This window comes from Sminthopsis crassicaudata, chromosome 6 (assembly GCF_048593235.1).
Source record: "Sminthopsis crassicaudata isolate SCR6 chromosome 6, ASM4859323v1, whole genome shotgun sequence".
In the NCBI taxonomy this organism is placed as follows: Eukaryota; Metazoa; Chordata; class Mammalia; order Dasyuromorphia; family Dasyuridae; genus Sminthopsis; species Sminthopsis crassicaudata.
Genome location: NC_133622.1, coordinates 111,993,454 through 112,013,754, shown reverse-complemented (window position 1 = coordinate 112,013,754; position 20,301 = coordinate 111,993,454). Strand labels below are relative to the sequence as shown.

Sequence of the window (20,301 nt, the reverse complement as noted above, 5' to 3'; positions counted from 1 at the left end):
TTCTTGACCTATTTAAACATTTGATGTTCTATTGGTTAGCCAATCCTTCTACAACCTCTCCATAATATTGACTCTTTCTGTCTTTTGTTATCTTTGCTATTTTGAAAGGTATGAAGGAGAAGAAAAAGTTCAGGGTTGTGGTATGTTCATTTTATCTTAAAGCAACTAGGTGGTACAGAGGAGAGAGTTAGGAAGATCTGGATTCATTTCTTGTCTCAGATAATTACTAGCTAAATGTTACTATCATCTTTGAAGCATCCATTTCACCTAGTTTTTGTAAGGATCAAATGAGGTAGCATATGTAAAGAGCTTTGCAAATCTTAAAGGAAAAAATAAGTGCCAGGGGATATTTTCTTTTTTAGAAAGATAAGAAAAAGGAGTAATGTGTGGGCACATTTCTAAAACTATCCCATGCTTTCAGTAAGTGCAATATATTTATATATTTTGTGTATGAAATACATTCATTGTATATCATTAAAATGAAACATTTAATCAAAACACTCAGGACAAACAATAATCTTTTTAGCTCATTTCAAAAGGGGAAGTTGGAAACATTATCAAACTCTTTTTGCCTTTACCAGAATTTACTGACATTTACCAAATAATCCAAAGATTTTATATATATATATATACATATATACATATATATGTATATATATGATAGATTTTATGCTTATTAATTTTAGAGGATAAAGATGATAATTAATTGAAAACTATTTCATAGATTAATTATTTTGATAGTATTATCACTGATGATAATTTTAAAATTATGAGAAAAACTGAAAGAGGAAAAAAAAGAGTGTAAATATGTAGGCAAATTATTTAAACCCATTAGATTTTTCTATAGAAGAGTGCTTGAACAACATTAACTGGTCATGCATCATAAAAGCCAACATGGTTATCCACATATTAATTATATTTTGACTTCTCATAATAAAACAGATCAATTACTAATGTAACCATTTAAATTTCATCTTTTCTATCCATATTATGAAATACAGCATTTACTATCAAACTGTCAAAAATTTTATGTCAAAAATTTTGACATAAAACTGTCAAAATTTTATGCTGATAAAATATTTTTAATTAAGATTATATTTAGGGACTTACGGCCAAGATGGCAAAGAGGACGCACACATCTACTTAAGCTCCATGTTTTCTCTCAAAATAATTTATTTCATGACAAGCTTTGGAATTAGTGCTTGACTGAAAAAAAAAAATACAATTACCAAGAGAAGATATCCTCGAAATTCACCAAAAAAAACTCTGTGGGTGGGGATGGTTTTAGATTGGGCACAAACCGAAGGCAGGCAGCAGCAGCACAGCAGGCAGAGTAAGGCAGGCAGCTCACAGCTGAGCAGACCTCAGGGGGGTGGGGTATGATCTCAGCCATTTCTATGGAGAGAGCTTTAACACAGTGTTGGCTACTTTGCCCTGGCAGCAAGCCAGTAGGCAAGCAGAGAGGCTAAAAACACAGGGGGTGAAGACTATAACCCTGAAAAGCTAGCTTCTCTCGGGACCTGGTCACACCCAGCCAGAGTGACTCAGCATGCTCTCAGAGTCTCAAAGCATAAACGCAGCACAGCCATTGCTGTCCTGCTAGTCCTGCGAGTGCTTTGCTGCTGGCTCCTAAAGTCTATAGAAGAAGCTCGGTAATACCATCCAGTCCCCCCCAAAAAAGCAGACCATTTGTTCTTCTTGGTAGTTCCTTTTCTTTGACTCTTCTTTGATAAAATGAGCAAAAAATTAAAGCACACTCTAACTATTGATAACTTCTATATGGATAGAGAGCAGACTAAACTTTGAGGAGACTAAACACAGACTGTCTACAGATGAATCCCCAAAGGGGGATATCATCTGGTCCTCAGAGCACAAGACTCTCATAGAAGAAATTAAAAAGGCTCTCACAAGAGAGTTAGAAGAAAAATGGAAAAAGGAAAGGAAAATTTGGCAAGAGAGTCTTGATAAATCATCCCACTCATTTAAAGATATGAATAAAGAAATCAAATCCTTGAAAAACAGAATCAGTGAATTGGAAAAAATAAACAATTCCAAGGAAAACAGAATTAGTGAGCTGGAAAAAATAGCTCTTTAAAAAATAAATTGGCGAAATGGAAAAAAAAAACTTACATATAATAAAACAACTCACTTAAAAACTCAATTGCACAATTAGGAAAAAAATATAAAAAAGTGAGTGAAGAAAATACTTCATTGGGAATCAGAATTGAACTAATGGAATTGAATGACTCGAGACACCAAGAATCAGTCAAGCAAAACTAAAAAAAAAATGTCAAATATCTTTTTGGGAAAATAACAGACTGGAAAATAGATCCAGAATAGACAATCTGAGAATTATTGGACTTCCTGAAAAATATGATAAAAAAAGAGTTTGGACACTATTTTTCAGGAAATTATCAAAAGAAAATTGTCCAGATATTATAGAAAGAGAAGGTAAAATAGAAATTAAAAGAATTCATCAATCATCTACTGAAAGGGACCCTAAAATCAAAACCCCAAGAAATATAGTGGTCAATTTCCAGAACCATCAAACCAAAGGAAAAATATTACATGTTGCTAGAAAAAAATCAGTTCAAGTATGGAGGAGCCACAATAAGAATTACCCAGGATCTAGCAGCATCCACATTAAATGATTGAAGGGCCTGGCATATGATATTCCGACAAGGCTAAGGAACTTGGTATGCAGCCAAAAATAAGTTACCCAGCAAAAATGAGAATCTTTTTCCAGGGAAGAAGAAGGTCATTCACAGAAGTAAGTGAACATCTATTTTTGATGAAAAAAATGGAACTAAACAAAAAATTTTGATCTACAAATATAGAACTCAAGAGAAACATGAAAAGGTAAAAAGAAATCTTGGTAACTGTATTTTTGCCATAAAGATATATAAGGAACACATGTATACATTGTTCTAGAAACTAGAGGTGGAAAGGAACTTGAACCCAGAAAAAGGTAAAGTGGTGATACTACATCTCACAAAAATAATCTATTATATCTGGGAGAAAGAATGGAGGGAGATGAACATAGTGTGTATGATACTACAATCAGAATTGCCTTAAAGAGAAAAATATTAGAAATATTGAACATCTCCCACCTCATTGAAAAGTGGGAGGGAAAAAGTGAAAAGGGAAGGAGTAAGCTAAATGGAAGGAAATACAGAAATTGTGAGGAAAAGGGATAAGATGGGGGAGGAACTCTAAGGTGGGGGAAGGGATACTAAAAAGGGAAGCCTGTGAGAAGCAAGTGGTGCACACAAGTTTAATACTGGAGAGGGGAATAAGGAGGAAGGAAATGAGAAAAGTACAAGCAGGGGTTAACAAGATGGCAAGTAATACAGAATTGGTAATTTTAACCATACATGTGAATGGGGTAAACTCCCCCATGAAGAGGAAGCAGTTAGCAGACTGGATTAAAAGCTAGAATCCTACAATATGTTGTTTGCAGGAAAAAACCTAAATCAGGATGATAATTACAGAGTAAAGGTAAAAGGTTGGAGCAGAATCTACTATAGTTCAGGCGAAGTAAAAGAAGAGGGGTAGCCATCCTGATCTCAGATCAAGCAAAAGAAAAATTGATGTAATTCAAAAAGATAAGGAAGGGCACTATATCTTGCTAAGGGGTAGCATAGATAAAGAAGCAATTTTTTATTAATTTTATAATTATAACATTTTTTGACAGTACATATGCATAGGTAATTTTTACAACATTATCCCTTGTACTCCCTTCTGTTCCGAATTTTTCCCCTCCATCCCATCACCCCCTCCCCTAGATGGCAGGCATTCCCATACATATTAAATATGTTATAGTATATCCTAGGTAAAATATATATGTGGCAGAACCAAATTTTGTTGTTGTTGTTGTTGTTGTTACAAAGGAAGAATTGGATTCGGAAGGTAAAAATAACCTGGGGAGAAAAACAAAAAAGCCTAACAGTTTACATTCATTTCCCAGTGTACCTTTTCTGGATGTAGCTGATTCTGTCCATCATTGATCAATTGGAATTGGATTAGCTCTTCTCTATGTTGAAGATATCCACTTCCATCAGCATACATCCTCATACAATATCATTGTTTAAGTGTATAATGATCTCCTAGTTCTGCTTGTTTCACTCAGCATCAGTTGATGTAAGTCCCTCCAAGCCTCTCTGGATTCCTCCTGTTGGTCATTTCTTACAGAACAATAATATAGCATAACATTCATTTACCATAATTTACCCAGCCATTCTCCAACTGATGGGCATCCATTCATTTTCCAGTTTCTAGCCACTACTAAAAGGGCTGCCACAAACATTTTGGCACATACAGATCCCTTTCCCTTCTGTAGTATTTCCTTGGGATATAAGCCCAGTAGTAGCACTGCTGGATCAAAGGGTATGCACAGTTTTATAATGTTTTGATCATAGTTCCAAATTATACTCCAGAATGGTTGGATTCTTTCACAACTCCACAAAAAATTCATTCATGTCCCAGTTTTCCCACATCCCCTCCAACATTCATCATTATTTAATCTGACAGGTGTGTAGTAGTATCTCAGAGTTGTCTTAATTTGCATTTCTCTGATCAATAATGATTTGGAACACTCATATGAGTGGAAATAGTTTCAATTTCATCATCTGAAAATTGTCTGTTCATATCCTTTGACCATTTATCAATTGGAGAATGGCTTGATTTCTTATAAATTAAAGTCAATTCTCTTTATATTTTGGAGATGAGGCCTTTATCAGAACTTTAACTGTAAAAATGTTTTCCCAATTTGTTACTTCCCTTCTAATCTTGTTTGCACTAGTTTTGTTTGTGATCAATAATAATCTCTAGTTCTCCTTTGGTCACAAATTCCTTCCTCCTCCACAAGTCCGAGAGGTAAACCATCCTATGTTCCTCTAATCTATTTATGATCTCATTCTTTATACCTGAATCATGGACTCATTTTGATCTTATCTTAGCCTGTGGTGTTAAGTGTGGGTCCATGCCTAGTTTCTGCCATATTAATTTCCAGTTTTCCCAGCAGTTTTTGTCAAATAATGAATTCTTATCCCAAAAGTTGGGATCTTTGGGTTTGTCAAACACTAGATTGCTATGTTTATTCACTATCTTGCCCTGTGAACCTAACCTGTTCCACTGATCAATTAGTCTATTTCTTAGCCAATACCAAATGGTTTTGGTGACTGCTGCTTTATAATATAGTTCTAGATCAGGTACAGCTAGGCCACCTTCATTTGATTTTTTTTTTCATTACTTCCCTTGAAATTCTCGACCTTTTGTCCTTCCATATAAATTTGTTGTTATTATTTCTAGGTCATTAAAATAGTTTCTTGGGAGTCTGATTGGTATAGCACTAAATAAATAAATTAGTTTAGGGAGTATTGTCATCTTAATTATATTCCCTTGGCAGGGTGGATTGCCTGCCATCGAGGGGAGAGGGTTGGGGAAAAGAAGAGAAAATATGAAACACAAGGCTATGCAAGGATCAATATTTTCAAATTATCCATGTATATTTTTTGAAAATAAAAAGCTTTATTAAAAATAATAAAAACTTTTAATACTATTTTATTTTTCCAAATACACACAAATACAGTTGTCAACATTCACCTTTGAAAAACTTTTGTGTTCCAAATTTTTATTCCTCTTTTTTTTCCCCTTCCCCTAGACAACAAGCAATTTGATATAGGTGAAATATGTGCAATTCTTCTGGATACATTTACATATTCATCATGCTGCACAAGAAAAATCAGATCAAAAGGAGGAAAAATGCAAGAAAGAAAAAAACCCTAGCAAACAAACAACAACAACAACCATAAATCTAAATACATTATGCTTTGATATACATTCAGTCTTCATAGTTCTCTGGAGATGTGAATAATTAAATTAACATAACATGGGCCTCAATTTCCTCAACTTTAAAATGGGGACATAATAGTACCAATTTCCCAAAAGTTGTTGTGATGATCATATAAATAATGTTTGTAAAGTATTTAGCACAATGCCTGGCACATAGTAAGTGTTTGATAAATGTTTATTCTTTCTTTTCTCCTTCTCAGGGTTGTTGAGAGAATAAGAAATAATGTATGAAAATCATTTTGAAAACATTAAAATATTATATAAATAGAGCTATTATTATTGTTATTAAAAAGATCTTAAAATTTTAGTGAACTGCAAGCTCAAAATAAGTTAACAGAATGATATGGTGGCCAAAATCACTAGAGTAATTTTATAGTGCATGATTAGAAAATTATATCCCTACATGTTCATTTGAGTGGGGAGAGCACTGATGTACTGAAATAAGATCAGAGAAAGATTGTCAGGATGCCTGAAAGACATGTTATCTTTGAAGGAACTGGTGAGATTGAAAACAAGAAAAGTATGTGCATTCAAGTATGTAAAGAACCACCATGTGGTGGTGGTAAACCATGCAGAAGAGATTTTTTATTTGCTCTGTTCATTCCTGAAGGACAGGACCAAGAGAAATGAGTGGAAGCTTCAAAGAGGTAAATTTACACTTTTTATTGAGAAAATCTTCCCAAGAATGGTGGCTTTAGCTATGCAAAATAAATTAGGCTCTCCTCCTGCTATATGGAATTAGGGCACTATGGCCTTACACTTAAACCCTTATCTTCTGGCCAATCTCAAAGTCAGGAAGACTGTGTAGAACCCAGTGAAGCCCAACCTATGACAAACACTTGTTATGTGGCAGGACACGGGAAAAGTTCTTAAATATTTTTGCACCAGTACGTAGTTGTCTGAGATTGTAATTTGCAAAACAAATGCCCATCTAAATCTTTAGAAGGAATTGCCTTGTGAAGTCTTCAACAATATGCAATAACAGATCCTATTCAAAGTAAAATATGAAAATATAATAGCCTTTCTTTGTAGATATGTATACTACAGTCTTACAATTGTCCCAGACCACAGTTTCTGAAAGACAAAGTTTAACATATTTTGTTTTGTTTTGGGTTTCTTTTTTATATAGTTCATTTGTATTAAAACACATGGCAAAATTTCTTTTTTTGTTCAAGAAATTTATTTCATTAAGAAAACATGGTGGAAGAGGGGCAGCTAGATAGCACAGTGAATAGAACACCAGTCCTGAAGTCAGGAAGACCTGAGTTAAAATCTGGCCTCAGACACGTAACACTTCCTAGCTGTGTGTATCACACACTTAAGTAATCAAGTCACTTAACCCCAATTGCCTCAAAAGAAAGAAAGAAAGAAAGAAAGAAAGAAAGAAAGAAAGAAAGAAAGAAAGAAAGAAAGAAAGAAAGAAAGAAAGAAAGAAAGAAAGAAAGAAAGAAAGAAAGAAAGAAAGAAAGAAAAAAAGAAAGAAAGAAAAAAAGAAAGAAAGAAAGAAAGAAAGAAAGAAAGAAAGAAAGAAAGAAAGAAAGAAAGAAAGAAAGAAAGAAAGAAAGAAAGAAAGAAAGAAAGAAAAAGAAAGAAAAAGAAAGAAAAAGAAAGAAAGAAAGAAAGAAAAAAAGGAAGGAAGGAAGGAAGGAAGGAAGGAAGGAAGGAAGGAAGGAAGGAAGGAAGAAGGAAAGAAAGAAGGAAAGAAAGAAGGAAAGAAAGAGAAAGAAAGAGAAAAGAAAAGAAAACATAGGACAGGAAGAGGAAAATGTTATTTGTTTTGTTCTGCCTTCCATTTCAACCTGACTAAATTCTGTTAACCAAGACATTATTCATGTTACCATAGTGGTTATAGTGAGATATTAGAAATTTGTTCCTATTGTTTTTTTATTATGTTTTTATATTGTGTTGTTCTGTTTATGCTTGTAAATATTAGTATAAGAACAATTTCACCAAAAAATATGGACTTAAATGAAATAAAGCAGCTCTACATCTGAGTCCCTTTCTTAGAAATTCATATTTGATCCATCTAGTCAGATGCTCAGTAATTTAGATGCTTCACTCTGTGATCCATAAAACCATCTTAGGGCTTGCCCTAGGATGATCATAAATCTTAATGTAGCCCAAAGAATGCTCGAGAGTTCTTTTAAAATAGAAAAGCAGTTACTCAGCATGTGAACATAATTCTCAAGTCCAGTTAGATTGAGACCTATGTCTCAAAAACCAAATAGAAATGACAATTTCTGAAACAATAATGAGTCTCAGAAATTCAGAAAAATAGGTTAAGTTCTAACCAACACATATTAAGAATAAGATCTATTTTAGAAAGACCAAGTGATCTACCCAAGACTACTAATTGAAAAACCCAGATATAAATTTCAACCTATGTGAAAGATTAACAATTAACACTGAATCTCAAGGAATTAGAGTAAGAAATGAGGAAATCAAACTATCACTCTTTGCAGATGACATGATGGTATACTTAGAGAACCCCAAAGACTCTGCTAAAAAGCTATTAGAAATAATTCACAATTTTAGCAAAGTTGCAGGATACAAAATAAATCCACATAAATCCTCAGCATTTTTATACATTACCAACACAATCCAACAGCAAGAGATACAAAGAGAAATTCCATTCAAAATAACGGTTGATAGTATAAAATATTTGGGAATATATCTACCAAAGGAAATTCAGGAATTATATGAGCAAAATTATGAAACACTTGCCACAAAAATAAAGTCAGATTTAAATAATTGGAAAGACATTCAGTGCTCTTGGATAGGCCGAGGGAATATAATTAAGATGACAATACTCCCTAAACTAATCTATTTATTTAGTGCTATACCAATCAGACTCCCAAGAAACTATTTTAATGACCTAGAAAAAATAACAACAGAATTCATATGGAAGAACAAAAGGTCAAGAATTTCAAGGGAATTAATGAAAAAACAATTAAATGAAGGTGGTCTAGCTGTACTTGATCTAGAACTATATTATAAAGCAGCAGTCACCAAAACCATTTGGTATTGGCTAAGAAATAGACTAGTTGATCAGTGTCATAGGTAAGGTTCATAGGGCAAGATAGTGAATAAAAATAGCAATCTAGTGTTTGACAAACCCAAACATCCCAACTTTTGGGATAAGAATTCATTATTTGACAAAAACTGCTGGGAAAACTGGAAATTAGTATGGCAGAAACTAGGCATGGACCCACACTTAACACCACATACTAAGATAAGATCAAAATGGGTCCAAGATTTAGGTATAAATAAAGTGGAGGAACATGGGATGGTTTACCTCTCGGACTTGTGGAGGAGGAAGGAGTTTGTGTCCAAGGGAGAACTAGAGATCGTTATTGATCACAAAATAGAAAATTTTGATTACACCAAATTAAAAAAAGTTTCTGCACAAACAAAACTAATGCAAACAAGATTAGAAGGGAAATAACAAATTGGGAAAACATTTTTATAGTTAAAGTTCTGATAAAGGCCTCATCTCCAAAATATACAGAGAATTGACTTTAATTTATAAGAAATCAAGCCATTCTCCAATTGATAAATGGTCAAAGGATATGAACAGACAATTTTCAGATGATGAAATTAAAACTATTTCCACTCATATGAAAGAGTGTTCCAAATCACTATTGATCAGAGAAATGCAAATTAAGACAACTCTGAGATACCAGTACACACCTGTCAGATTGGCTAGGATGACAGGAAAAGATAATCATGAATGTTGGAGGGGCTGTGGGAAAACTGGGACACTGATGCATTGTTGGTGGAGTTGTGAAAGAATCCAACCATTTTGGAGAGCAATCTGGAATTATGCCCAAAAAGTTATCAAAATGTGCATACCCTTTTTCCAGCAGTGCTACTACTGGACTTATATCCCAAGGAAATGCTAAAAAAGGGAAAGGGACCTGTATGTGCCAAAATGTTTGTGGCAGCCCTTTTCATAGTGGTTAGAAACTGGAAAATGAATGGATGTCCATCAATTGTAGAATGGTTGGGTAAATTATGGTATATGAATGTTATGGAATATTATTGTTCTGTAAGAAATGACCAACAGGAGGAATACAGAGAGGCTTGGAGAGACTTACATTAACTGATGCTGCGTGAAACGAGCAGAACTAGGGGATCATTATACACTTCAACAATGATACTGTATGAGGATGTATTCTGATGGAAGTGGATATCTTCAACATAGGGAAGAGCTAATCCAATTCCATTTGATCAATGATGGACAGAATCAGCTACATCCAGTAAAGGAACACTGGGAAATGAGTGTAAACTGTGAGAATTGTTTTTTTTGTTTTGTTTTGTTTTGTTTTGTACCTAGGATATACTATAATATATTTAATATGTATGGGAATGCCTGCCATCTAGGGGAGGGGGTGGAGGGAATGAGGGGAAAAATTCGGAACAGAAGGGAGTACAAGGGATAATGTTGTAAAAAATTACCTATGCATATGTACTGTCAAAAATGTTATAATTATAAAAATTAATTTAAAAAACCCTGAATCTAGAAAGACGTTTTACATAAATATTATACTACAATATAATTTTCTATTATATAAAGCCTGAATATCAATTTTCTCCAAGTAGCAAGAGTGTTTATATATAAATATATACATATACACACATATGTATATCCATACGTAATATATATATGTGTGTTTGTATACATATATATACATATACATATATATATGTATATATATATGTATATATACTATCTGACTAATTTTTTCCATTTTTCACCTTATTTTAATTTTCTTAGTATGAAAGAATGAAAAGATTAGAGATTATACTTTTATTCAATAAAGGAAATTGACTATCAAATGACATGGTCAAATTTTTAAGAATCTTCAAGAAAATGGTCTCTACAGGCACATGTTAAGGTTATTCTTGATAAATACACTAAAATGAAACAAGTTTTTTAAAAATTAACTTTATCAAGAAAAGGATAGAAATTAGATCCACGTTTTAACTGATATAAGGAACTCCTTTTGTATCTTCTAGGCAATTCTTAGTGTTAAAGAATTGCCTAAAGCAATTGACATAGGCATTGATTTGGTTCCAGTCATTAGTAGTATGTTATTTTTCCAACCTTGTATCTGGCTTATATCTGTTTTCATTATACTACACTCCTGTTCATAGTCTTTTTTTTTTTTTTTTTGCTGAGGCAATTGGGGTTAAGTCACTTACCCAGGGTCACACCTAGGAAGTGTTAAATATCTGAGACCAGATTTGAACTCAGGTCATTCTGACTTCAGGGCTGGTGCTCTATCCACTGTGCCACCTAGCTGCCTGATTCATATTCTTTAAAAACAAATAAAAATTACTAAATAAATAGACTAAATAAGGATAAATATTCAAGTAAGTCATTCAACTTCAAACTATTTATATGTTATTAGGGCAAAACATGTAAAATTAAAAACATAATACAATTCTTCTGTATCTCCCTCTGAAGCTATTTTAAAATGTATAATTTTAAGTAATCAATACACTGTTTCTTATCCTGATTTTCAAAATATTTTCCTCATTTTTAATTCTATTTTTCAAATTCATGATTTTATCATACCATATTTTGTTATCATATTAATTTGCCAGAATTTCCCCAACATTTCCCCAATTTAGAGTTACATGTTATTTTTTTCCCTTCTTTATTTTTAAACTATCATGATATTTTTATTTTATCATAAGATAGTTTATTTTTAAACTATCATAAGATTTTAGGTATTTTATAAGATAATTCTTCCCATTTAATGATATGTGATATCACTAATTATATTAATAAATGAATAAACAATTACCAAAAAACATACTGTGTTCCAAGCATTGTGATAAGTACTACCTTCTGTTCCAAAATTTTCCCCTTCTTCCCTCCACCCCTTCCCCTAGATGGCAGGAATTCCCATACATATTAAATATTTTATAGTATATAGTGATTTAAAAAAAAAAAAAAAGTAAAAAAGGTAGTTCCTGCTCTCTTAGAGTTCACAATCTAACAGAAGAGACAACTTATTCAAAATAATCATTAGTTTTTGGATTCATTGTAAATATATAATTTATGTATATTTACATATATACATATATACATATATATATGCATATATATATGTATATATATATACATATATATATGTGTGTATATATATATATATATATATATATATATATATATATATATATATATTGCTTTCCAAAACATTTGTACTATTCTGTAATTCCTCCCAAAATGTTTATCTCTAACAGTCTACCAATATTAAATTCAATTATGTTCAAGTTTTTTTTTTGCATATTTGAATTATTTTGTTTAAATTTTGATTTGTTTTTATTTCTTTGATTAATAGAGAATTTAAATAGGATTTGTATATTTCTTAACACATTTCCTCTAAAAAAAAGATCACATCTGGAAAAGTCCGGGCTAGCTCCCTGGATGCCTCAGGGTCAGCCAGAGTCAATATAAGGAAAAGTTCTTTGTCTTTAGGGGGAGAAGTAAAGTAAATGGATGAAACTACCACAAGCTCCCCACCAACTTCCCTTTGTCCTGCAAAGTGAATTTGGCTTGTCTCACTCCACCCTGCAATCCCACTTAAGATTATCTGTAAACACCAAAAGAATGAGCCAGCACAGAATAGTGAGAAGGGCCATTTTTTCCCCAAACATATGCTAATAGAGTTTTTGTCCAATAGGTTTAAGTGCTCCTTTGTCAGATTCCAGTGCACCTAATCAGAGTTTCAGCCCTTTACACACATCTTCAGATTTTGCTGTGATAGTTATGTGACAAGCAATAGGAAGGCTTTTAGAAGGCTCCCATTTACTACATGTGCATTGTTACAGTCTCTCTGACATCACTATCCATTTTCCTTTGATACCCATTCCCACCTTTCCTCAATATTTCAATTCTATACACAACTCACACCATCACTTTCTGCTACTTGACAGTTTCTGATCACCTCCAGATGCCTAACAAATCACAACACTACCTACCATAAGGTCAGAATTTTTAAACCATTTAATCACTTTCCCATCTCAATTAACCTTTCTGAAATCACTCAGCCCTATTCCCACTGTTTTTTTATTCATCTCATGTCAGTGGATCTGGCTCTTAGTTTTCTCAGCTTAACTTTAAGACACAGTTCAAATGCAACCTCCCACATCAGGTCTTTTTCTGGTCCCCTATTAGCTTACTCTAAAGTTATCTTCAATCTACTCATTACATTTTTTTTTTTGGTGTATCTTTATATCTCCAGTGCTTAGGACAATACCAGACATATAGAAAGTCCAGAAAAGGGTCTTGTTGATTGATTCATTCATTTATTATCACAGCTGACTAAGAGACATGGAGAATGAAAAATCCCCCCGGCCCACTTGTTTATTGACTTTAAAAATCCCTTGACTTGGAAGAAAGAAGAGCAACTTCAAAAGATTGTTTCAAATAAGAAATAACAAAGATTATTATTTCTGCAATCTCAGAAATAACCTCTGACTACTAGCATTTAAGGTAGTAGTCAAAAAAAAGAGTGCACACCATGGTTATCATGCTTATTGTCATGAAAGATTTCCTGCAGATACCAGATGTAGAAATTACATCATTAATACATTTTACCCAAGATCAATACATTTTTCTCATTCAATATTATTCTACCTTCCATATATTACATAATCACTTTATTGAATCTATCTATCTGATAACTAACAAAAAACATAATTTGTATACAAACTTTAATATGTTAAACTATATTAATAATACATATGGAATTTCAATAATAAATAGTATAAAATCCATCAAAAATTTTATATAAATATATCACCCATTTATCACTAATACGTTAAATGAAGTTTTAATATTTATGTCTCTAGATTAACTTGATGTATCACACAAAAGTCTAAAAACTGGATTAACATTTTAGAATAATTTCTTAGTTTTTCAATCTATGGCTTTACATATTATTATTATCAGAGGCAACAATGTGTGTAGCAGATAGACTACTAGACATGGAGCTAAAAAAAATAAAATAAACAAACAAAAAGGAAAAAAAAAAAAACCTGAGTTCAAAATCTGTCTGAGTTCAAAATCTGTCTCAGACAATAGCTGTGATCATGGGAAAGTAATGTATTTTCTATGAGCCTATTTTTTGCCTTTTAAAATAAGAATAATAAGAACATCTACCTTATAGGATGGTTATAAAGAGAAAATAAAATTATATAAATAAGCACTTTGAAAATCTTAAACTGCTATATAAGTGACATATATCATTATTAGCATAATCAAATAATCAAAACTCTTGCAGAGGGTTTGGGCAGGCTATCTATCTTCTCCCCTTATTTGAGCATTCTATTTTGTCTATTCAATTGAGATTAAAAGTAAAAATGAGATCAGTTTGAGGCTAAATTCTCCCTCATTATTCATATTTATGTTCTCTCCAATATTTGAGATAAGTGTGGTTTAATTTTCAAATTCTGTTATGGATAACAACACATGATCTGATCCCCAGCAGAATTCAAGGTTGTTTTTTTCATCTCATATTTTTTTTTTCATTCTGAGTGAAATGTTTTTTTTCCTTTCAAAACTGTTTTGTTAGCAATAATAAAATGAAATGATATCCCTATTAATAGAAAAGTCTGCCTATGTTAATAGAACAGGAAATAAAGTACTTAAATAGTCCTATTTTTGAAAAAGAAATTGAACAAGTCATCAATGAACTCCCTAAGAAAAAATTTCTAGTGCCAGATGGACTCACAAATGAATTCTATCAAATATTTAAAGAACAATTAATTCTAATACTAAGTAAATTACTTGGAAAAAACAGGTAAAGAAGGAGTACTGGAAAATTCCTACTACAACACAAATATAGCACTGATATCTAAACCAGGAAGGATCAAAACAGGAAAAGAAAATAGCAAACTGATCTGCCTGATGAATATTGATGCAAAATTTTAAAATAAAATATTAGAAAATAAATTATAGCAATTTATCAAAAGGATATGACTAGGTGTGATTTAGACAAAGAAATGTAGGGCTGGTTCAATATCAGGAAAACTATTATATAATTGACCATATCAATAACAAAAACAACAGAAATCATATGATAATCTCAAGAGATCCAGAAAAAGCTTTTGACAAAATATAGCACCCATTCCTATTAATTACACTAGAGAGCATAGGGATAAAGGAAGTTTTCCTTAAAATAATAAGCAGTATCTATCTAAAACCTACAGCAAGTATTATTTGTAATGGAGAGAAGCTGGACACATTCCCAGTAAGATCATGGGTGAAACAAGGATGTCCTTTATCACTACTTTTTTTCAACATTGTACTACAAATGTACTACTTTAGTAATAAGAAAAGAAAAAAAAAAGGAATTAGAATAGTCAATAAGAAAATAAAACTATCACTCTTTGCAGATGATATGATGATATACTTAGAGAATTCTAGAAAACCATCCAAAAATATATTGAAACAATTTACTGCTTTAATAAAGTTGCAGGTTATAGAGTAAATCCACACAAATCATCAGTATTTCTATATATTACTGACAAAGCCCATTGGTAAGAGATAGAAAGAGAAATTCCATTTAACATTACTGTAGACAAAATAAAATACCTGTCAAGACAAATCCAAGAACTATATGCACACAATTACAAAATACTTATAACAGAAATAAAATCAGATCTAAACAATTGGAAAAATATAAATTGTTCATGACTAGGCTGAGCTAATAAAATAAAAGTGACAATTATGCCTAAATTGATCTACTAGTTCAATGCTATACCAATCAAACTACCAAAACATTATTTTATAGAACTAGAAAAATAATAAAATTCATCTGGAAGGACAAAAAGGTCAAGAATGGCAAGGAAATTAGTGAAAAAAAATACAAAGGAGGGCGGAGCCAAGATGGTGGAGAAGATACACGCTACTGTGTAAGCTCCTTTCTTCCCTCACAACCAACTACATATAATCAGTCTCAGAAATAGCGCTGGACTGATAGAATCCACAAGGACTGGAAGCACGACTTACCAGCTGAAGAGAATCTGGAGTATAAAGCTGGGGGGAAAAAAGTACTTACAGTCAGTATTTCTGATATAGGTCTCATTTCTAAAATATACAAAGAACTGTTTCAAATTTATAAGAATAAAAGTCATTCTACAATTGATAAATGGTCAAAGGATATGAACAATTTTCAGATGATGAAATTAAAGCCATCTATAGTTATATGAAAAAAAAAAAAACCTCTAAATCACTATTGATTAGAGAAATGCAAATTAAAACAACTCTGAGGTACCTCACACCTCTCTTGATTAGAGAAAATCAAATTAAAACAACTCTGAGGTACCCATACACACTTTTCAGATTGGCTAAAATTACAGAAAAAGATGATAAATGTTGGAGGGAATGTGGGAAAACTGGTACATTAATGCATTCTAGGTAGAGTTATAAAATGATCTAACCATTCTAGAGAGCAATCCGGAACTCTGTCCAAAGGGCTATAAAGCTTTGCATATCCTTTATCTCAGCAATACCATTACTGAATCTATATACCAAGGAAATCATAAATGAGGGAAAAGGACCCACACATACAAAAATATTGCAGCTCTTTGTATAGTAGCAAAGAATTGGAAGAGGAATGGATGCCCTTAATTTTTGGAATGACTGAACAAGTTGTGGTACATAAAAGTAATGGAATATTATTGTTCTATTAAAAAATAAGGAACACGCTAACTATAGAAAGTCTTGGGAAAATTTACCTGATGAGCAAACAAGCAGAACCAAGAATACATTGTACACAAAAAGGTGCAAGAATGTGTGATGATCAACTATGAAAGGCTTGGTTCTTCTTAGTAGTTCAGTGATCCAAAGGAATCCCAATAGACTTGAACAGAAAATGCCATCTGCAACCAGAGAAAGAACTAAGGAGATTGAATGTAAATCACCACATGCTATGTAAATTTCTTTTTTCTGCTTTATTTTTTTAAACTCTCCCATGGTTTTTCCAGTTTGCTCTGATTTTTTTCTTCCAACAAAATTCATAAAACAATGTGTATTAGAAATAAATAAATTTAAAAAGAAAGAAAAGTTGTACAAATAATCTTATTCAAAAGTGGTAAATTTATTGCATCAATCTCTGGAGTAACATATAAACTCGGGGAACTTTATTGTCTTTCAAAATTCATTGTCTCCTCTTGTTGCTGTTCACTTGTTCAAACATGACTAATTCTTCATGGGTCTATGGATCATAGCAAAGCAAAGATATCATCCACTATCTTAATGGCTCTATAACACTATCTATCTTACCCTCTTCTGTCCTCTTTTATTTTGCTTTCAATCTTTATCAGTATCAGGGTCTTCTCCAAAAAACTCCATCTTTTCATTTTGTGGCCAAAATGTTTAACTTTCAGCTTCAATATTTGAACTTCCAATGAATGAATGACTTGAATTAATTTCTTTAAGTATTGACTGATTTGATCTCCTTGCTGTTTTAGAGACTCTCAAAAGTCTTTTACAGCACCACAATTGGAAAGCATCAATTCTGTAACACTCGGCTTTCTTTATAGTACAATTCTCATAACTTTACATTGCTACCTCGTCTAATCTTACTGTAGTTGAATGATTCATTGTAAAATATTAATTTCATCTGAATGATTCATTGTAAAATATTAATTTCATCATGCAGTGCCCTTGCTCAAAATTATTCATTATTTTTTTAATTCACTTGAGCCTAAGCAATGTGTAAAATATTTATAGAATTTATTCTCTTCCATATATAGTAGCCAGCCTTTGTATAGGGCTTTGCAAAGATCTCATTATACTCTTATAACAACTATGGGAAATAGAAGCTATTATTATTCCCATTATAGAGTTGAGGAAACTGAGAGAGACGGGGATTAAATGACTTGCCTAGATCTGAATACGTCTTCCTGATTTTTTGTTCATAATTCTATTCCCCACATGGGTTAAAGTCCTGAATTGAGCTGAGTCCCTAAGTACCTGCCTACCATTTACTACTACTACTATATACTGACCCTGTTTCTGTACTATACTCAAGATATTAAACACATAGCTCTCACTGGCATTGCACTGCTATCCCACAAAACCTGGAATTCATTCTATCAATCACCTAGCTTTTCTGCAAGTCTCAGGTGAAATCTCTCCTCCTAAATAAAACTTTTATGATTCCTTCTTGTCTTCTACTCTCTTTCTTCCTAAAAGTTCTTCATATTCATATTGCATAAATTCTGTGTGTATATATATATATGTATATATATATATATGTATATGTATATATTGTCTTCCTTGTGAAATTGTAAGCTCTTTGAAGACAGCCACAGTTTCATTTTTGTCTTCCCATCTCCAATGTTGAGCATAATGCCTGGCACATAGTAACTACTTAAGAAATGTTGATTATTAATAAGGAAGGTAGTTCCAAAGTCCCCTTGATCTTTAATATTCTGCAATTCAATGAATATCCCAGCCTTTTGATCTTTCTCAACTTCAGTGATATATTCTCCTAGAACCTTGTAATACTTTCTATATTTCCATGTCTATGCCTTTTTTTCCCCTGAGGCAATTGGGGTTAAATGACTTGCCCAAGGTCACATAGCTAGGAGGTATTAAGTATCTGAGGCCAGATTTGAACTCAGATCCTCCTGACTTCCAGGCTGGTGCTCTAACTACTGCACCACTTAGCTGCCTCCTCTATGCCCCTTCTTTCAGAAACATGCTATAAAAGAAGAGAGGCCATACAGATCTTATGTATTTCTTCACAAAATATGTTACTCTGTGCTAAGCAAAAATAGGTATGCAATCTACTTTGTTAAATTAAATTGATTATACTCTTTTAATCTATCAGATTATATAATAAGAAAAAATTTAAGAATATCATTTTAAATATTTTTTAAATACATGTTCATAATTAAGACTTCTTTGATAGGCTTCCAAGATCTTGTCTAATGCTAGGATTCTATGAAGTTTTATGTTTTAATGAGCATACTTAAATCATTATTTCAATTGATTTTTAATGAATGAATACTCAATATGGAGAATGTAACTAAAATATTTATCCTGAAATGTTCATTTTATTTTTTATCATTGCTCCTTTTAAAAAAATAAAATAAGATCTGTCTTGCTGCTTTCCCTCCCTAACTTCCCAGTTACCTTCTTCCCCTTGTATTGTAATGCCAGAGAAACTGAAGCAGGATGGAGATTAGAGATTTACTAATGTTTTATTTGAAAATGAGAGATTTAATGGGACCAAATGGATCCATAGTTTGGTTCCAGGGTTGAATGAGACTATCATCTCCAAGAATCCAGCAAGGAATGTCGGATACAAAGATTCTTTTATAGAGTAACAAGAATGATGAGCTAATGGGGGGAGGAATCTGGGATGGGGATAACATAATGGGGGGAAACACCTAGGATGGGGATGACATAATGGAGGGAGATACCAGAGATGGTGAGAGGCTCCTAATATTCTAATGATGTCTAAGATGTAAGATCTTTATCCTATCAGACATTCTTATGATTAAGATGGAATGGTTATAGCTTGAGGTAGAGTAACTGAGGTAGGACAATTAGGGAAACTTGGTCAGGGCCTTAGAAGGGAACTGTGGCACAATATTCCATACTCTCTCTCTTCTGAATATTCAAATCATTGAATTACCTTCCTCTGGATAGCACCATAATTTTGACCAATCCTCTGTGAAGCAAATAAACCAAAATAAATACCAAATAAAAACCAAAATAAAGCTAGAAAAATGTAAGGACTTTTGTCAAGGACAAGTCTCTCCCTGACAACCCCAGAGTTAATCAGCAATACAAAGGATCCCTTGTTGCAAGCATGCCAGGTCATCTGGAGTTCTGGAGCATCTCAGGCAGAGAATTCAGTTTGAGATGGACAGTTCACTGTGAGTTAGGTGATCTGCAGTTATTTGTGTATTAAACTCGGCCTCTGCTTATAGAGCAGCAGCACTTAAGACAGTTGTGCTTCCCATTCAAAGGGACAACCAACTCCAGAGGGGAAGAGTGAGGCTTGGAGTAGCTCCACCTGCTCCCCCTCAGAGGAACAGAAAAGGTTGCAGAAAAGATCCAGCTTTCTGAGGAGATTATGCACAGTTAGACCAAGGCAGGCAATCCCAAACTTTTAGAGGCCTGATACCAAACTGCAAGATCCTTTGAGAATGCTGAAACTGGGGTTGTAGGAGTGGAAAAACAGATCAGATAAACTGCCAGTCCCAAGACAGGTGTCTGGTTTCTGGTTGTTTCTAAAAAATAATCCCCAAAACTGAGTCTGCCAGAGCAATTCCAACAGAATAAGGGATTTCAAAGTTAACGCATAACCAGCAAATCATAGTCCAGTAAATTTAAGCAAGGAGTAAAAAAAAAAAAAAAAAAAAAAAAAAAAAAGAAAGAAAAAAAATGGTTTAAAGGATTTCCAATTCAAT

General features: G+C 32.7%; 1 protein-coding gene across 6 annotated transcripts in view; it reads right to left on the bottom strand.

Annotated features, from left to right (window-relative positions):
- The window catches only part of NDST4 (N-deacetylase and N-sulfotransferase 4), a 390,250-nt gene that overhangs the window by 332,504 nt on the left and 37,445 nt on the right, over positions 1-20,301 (bottom strand). Inside the window, exon 1 of one of the 6 annotated variants that reach the window (XM_074272777.1) lies at positions 1,111-1,948. The exons of the other annotated variants lie outside the window; for them this stretch is intronic. The gene's annotated coding sequence lies outside the window, so the exon portion shown is untranslated. Of the gene's footprint in view, positions 1-1,110; positions 1,949-20,301 lie in introns of those variants that run through there. 6 annotated transcript variants of the gene reach the window in all.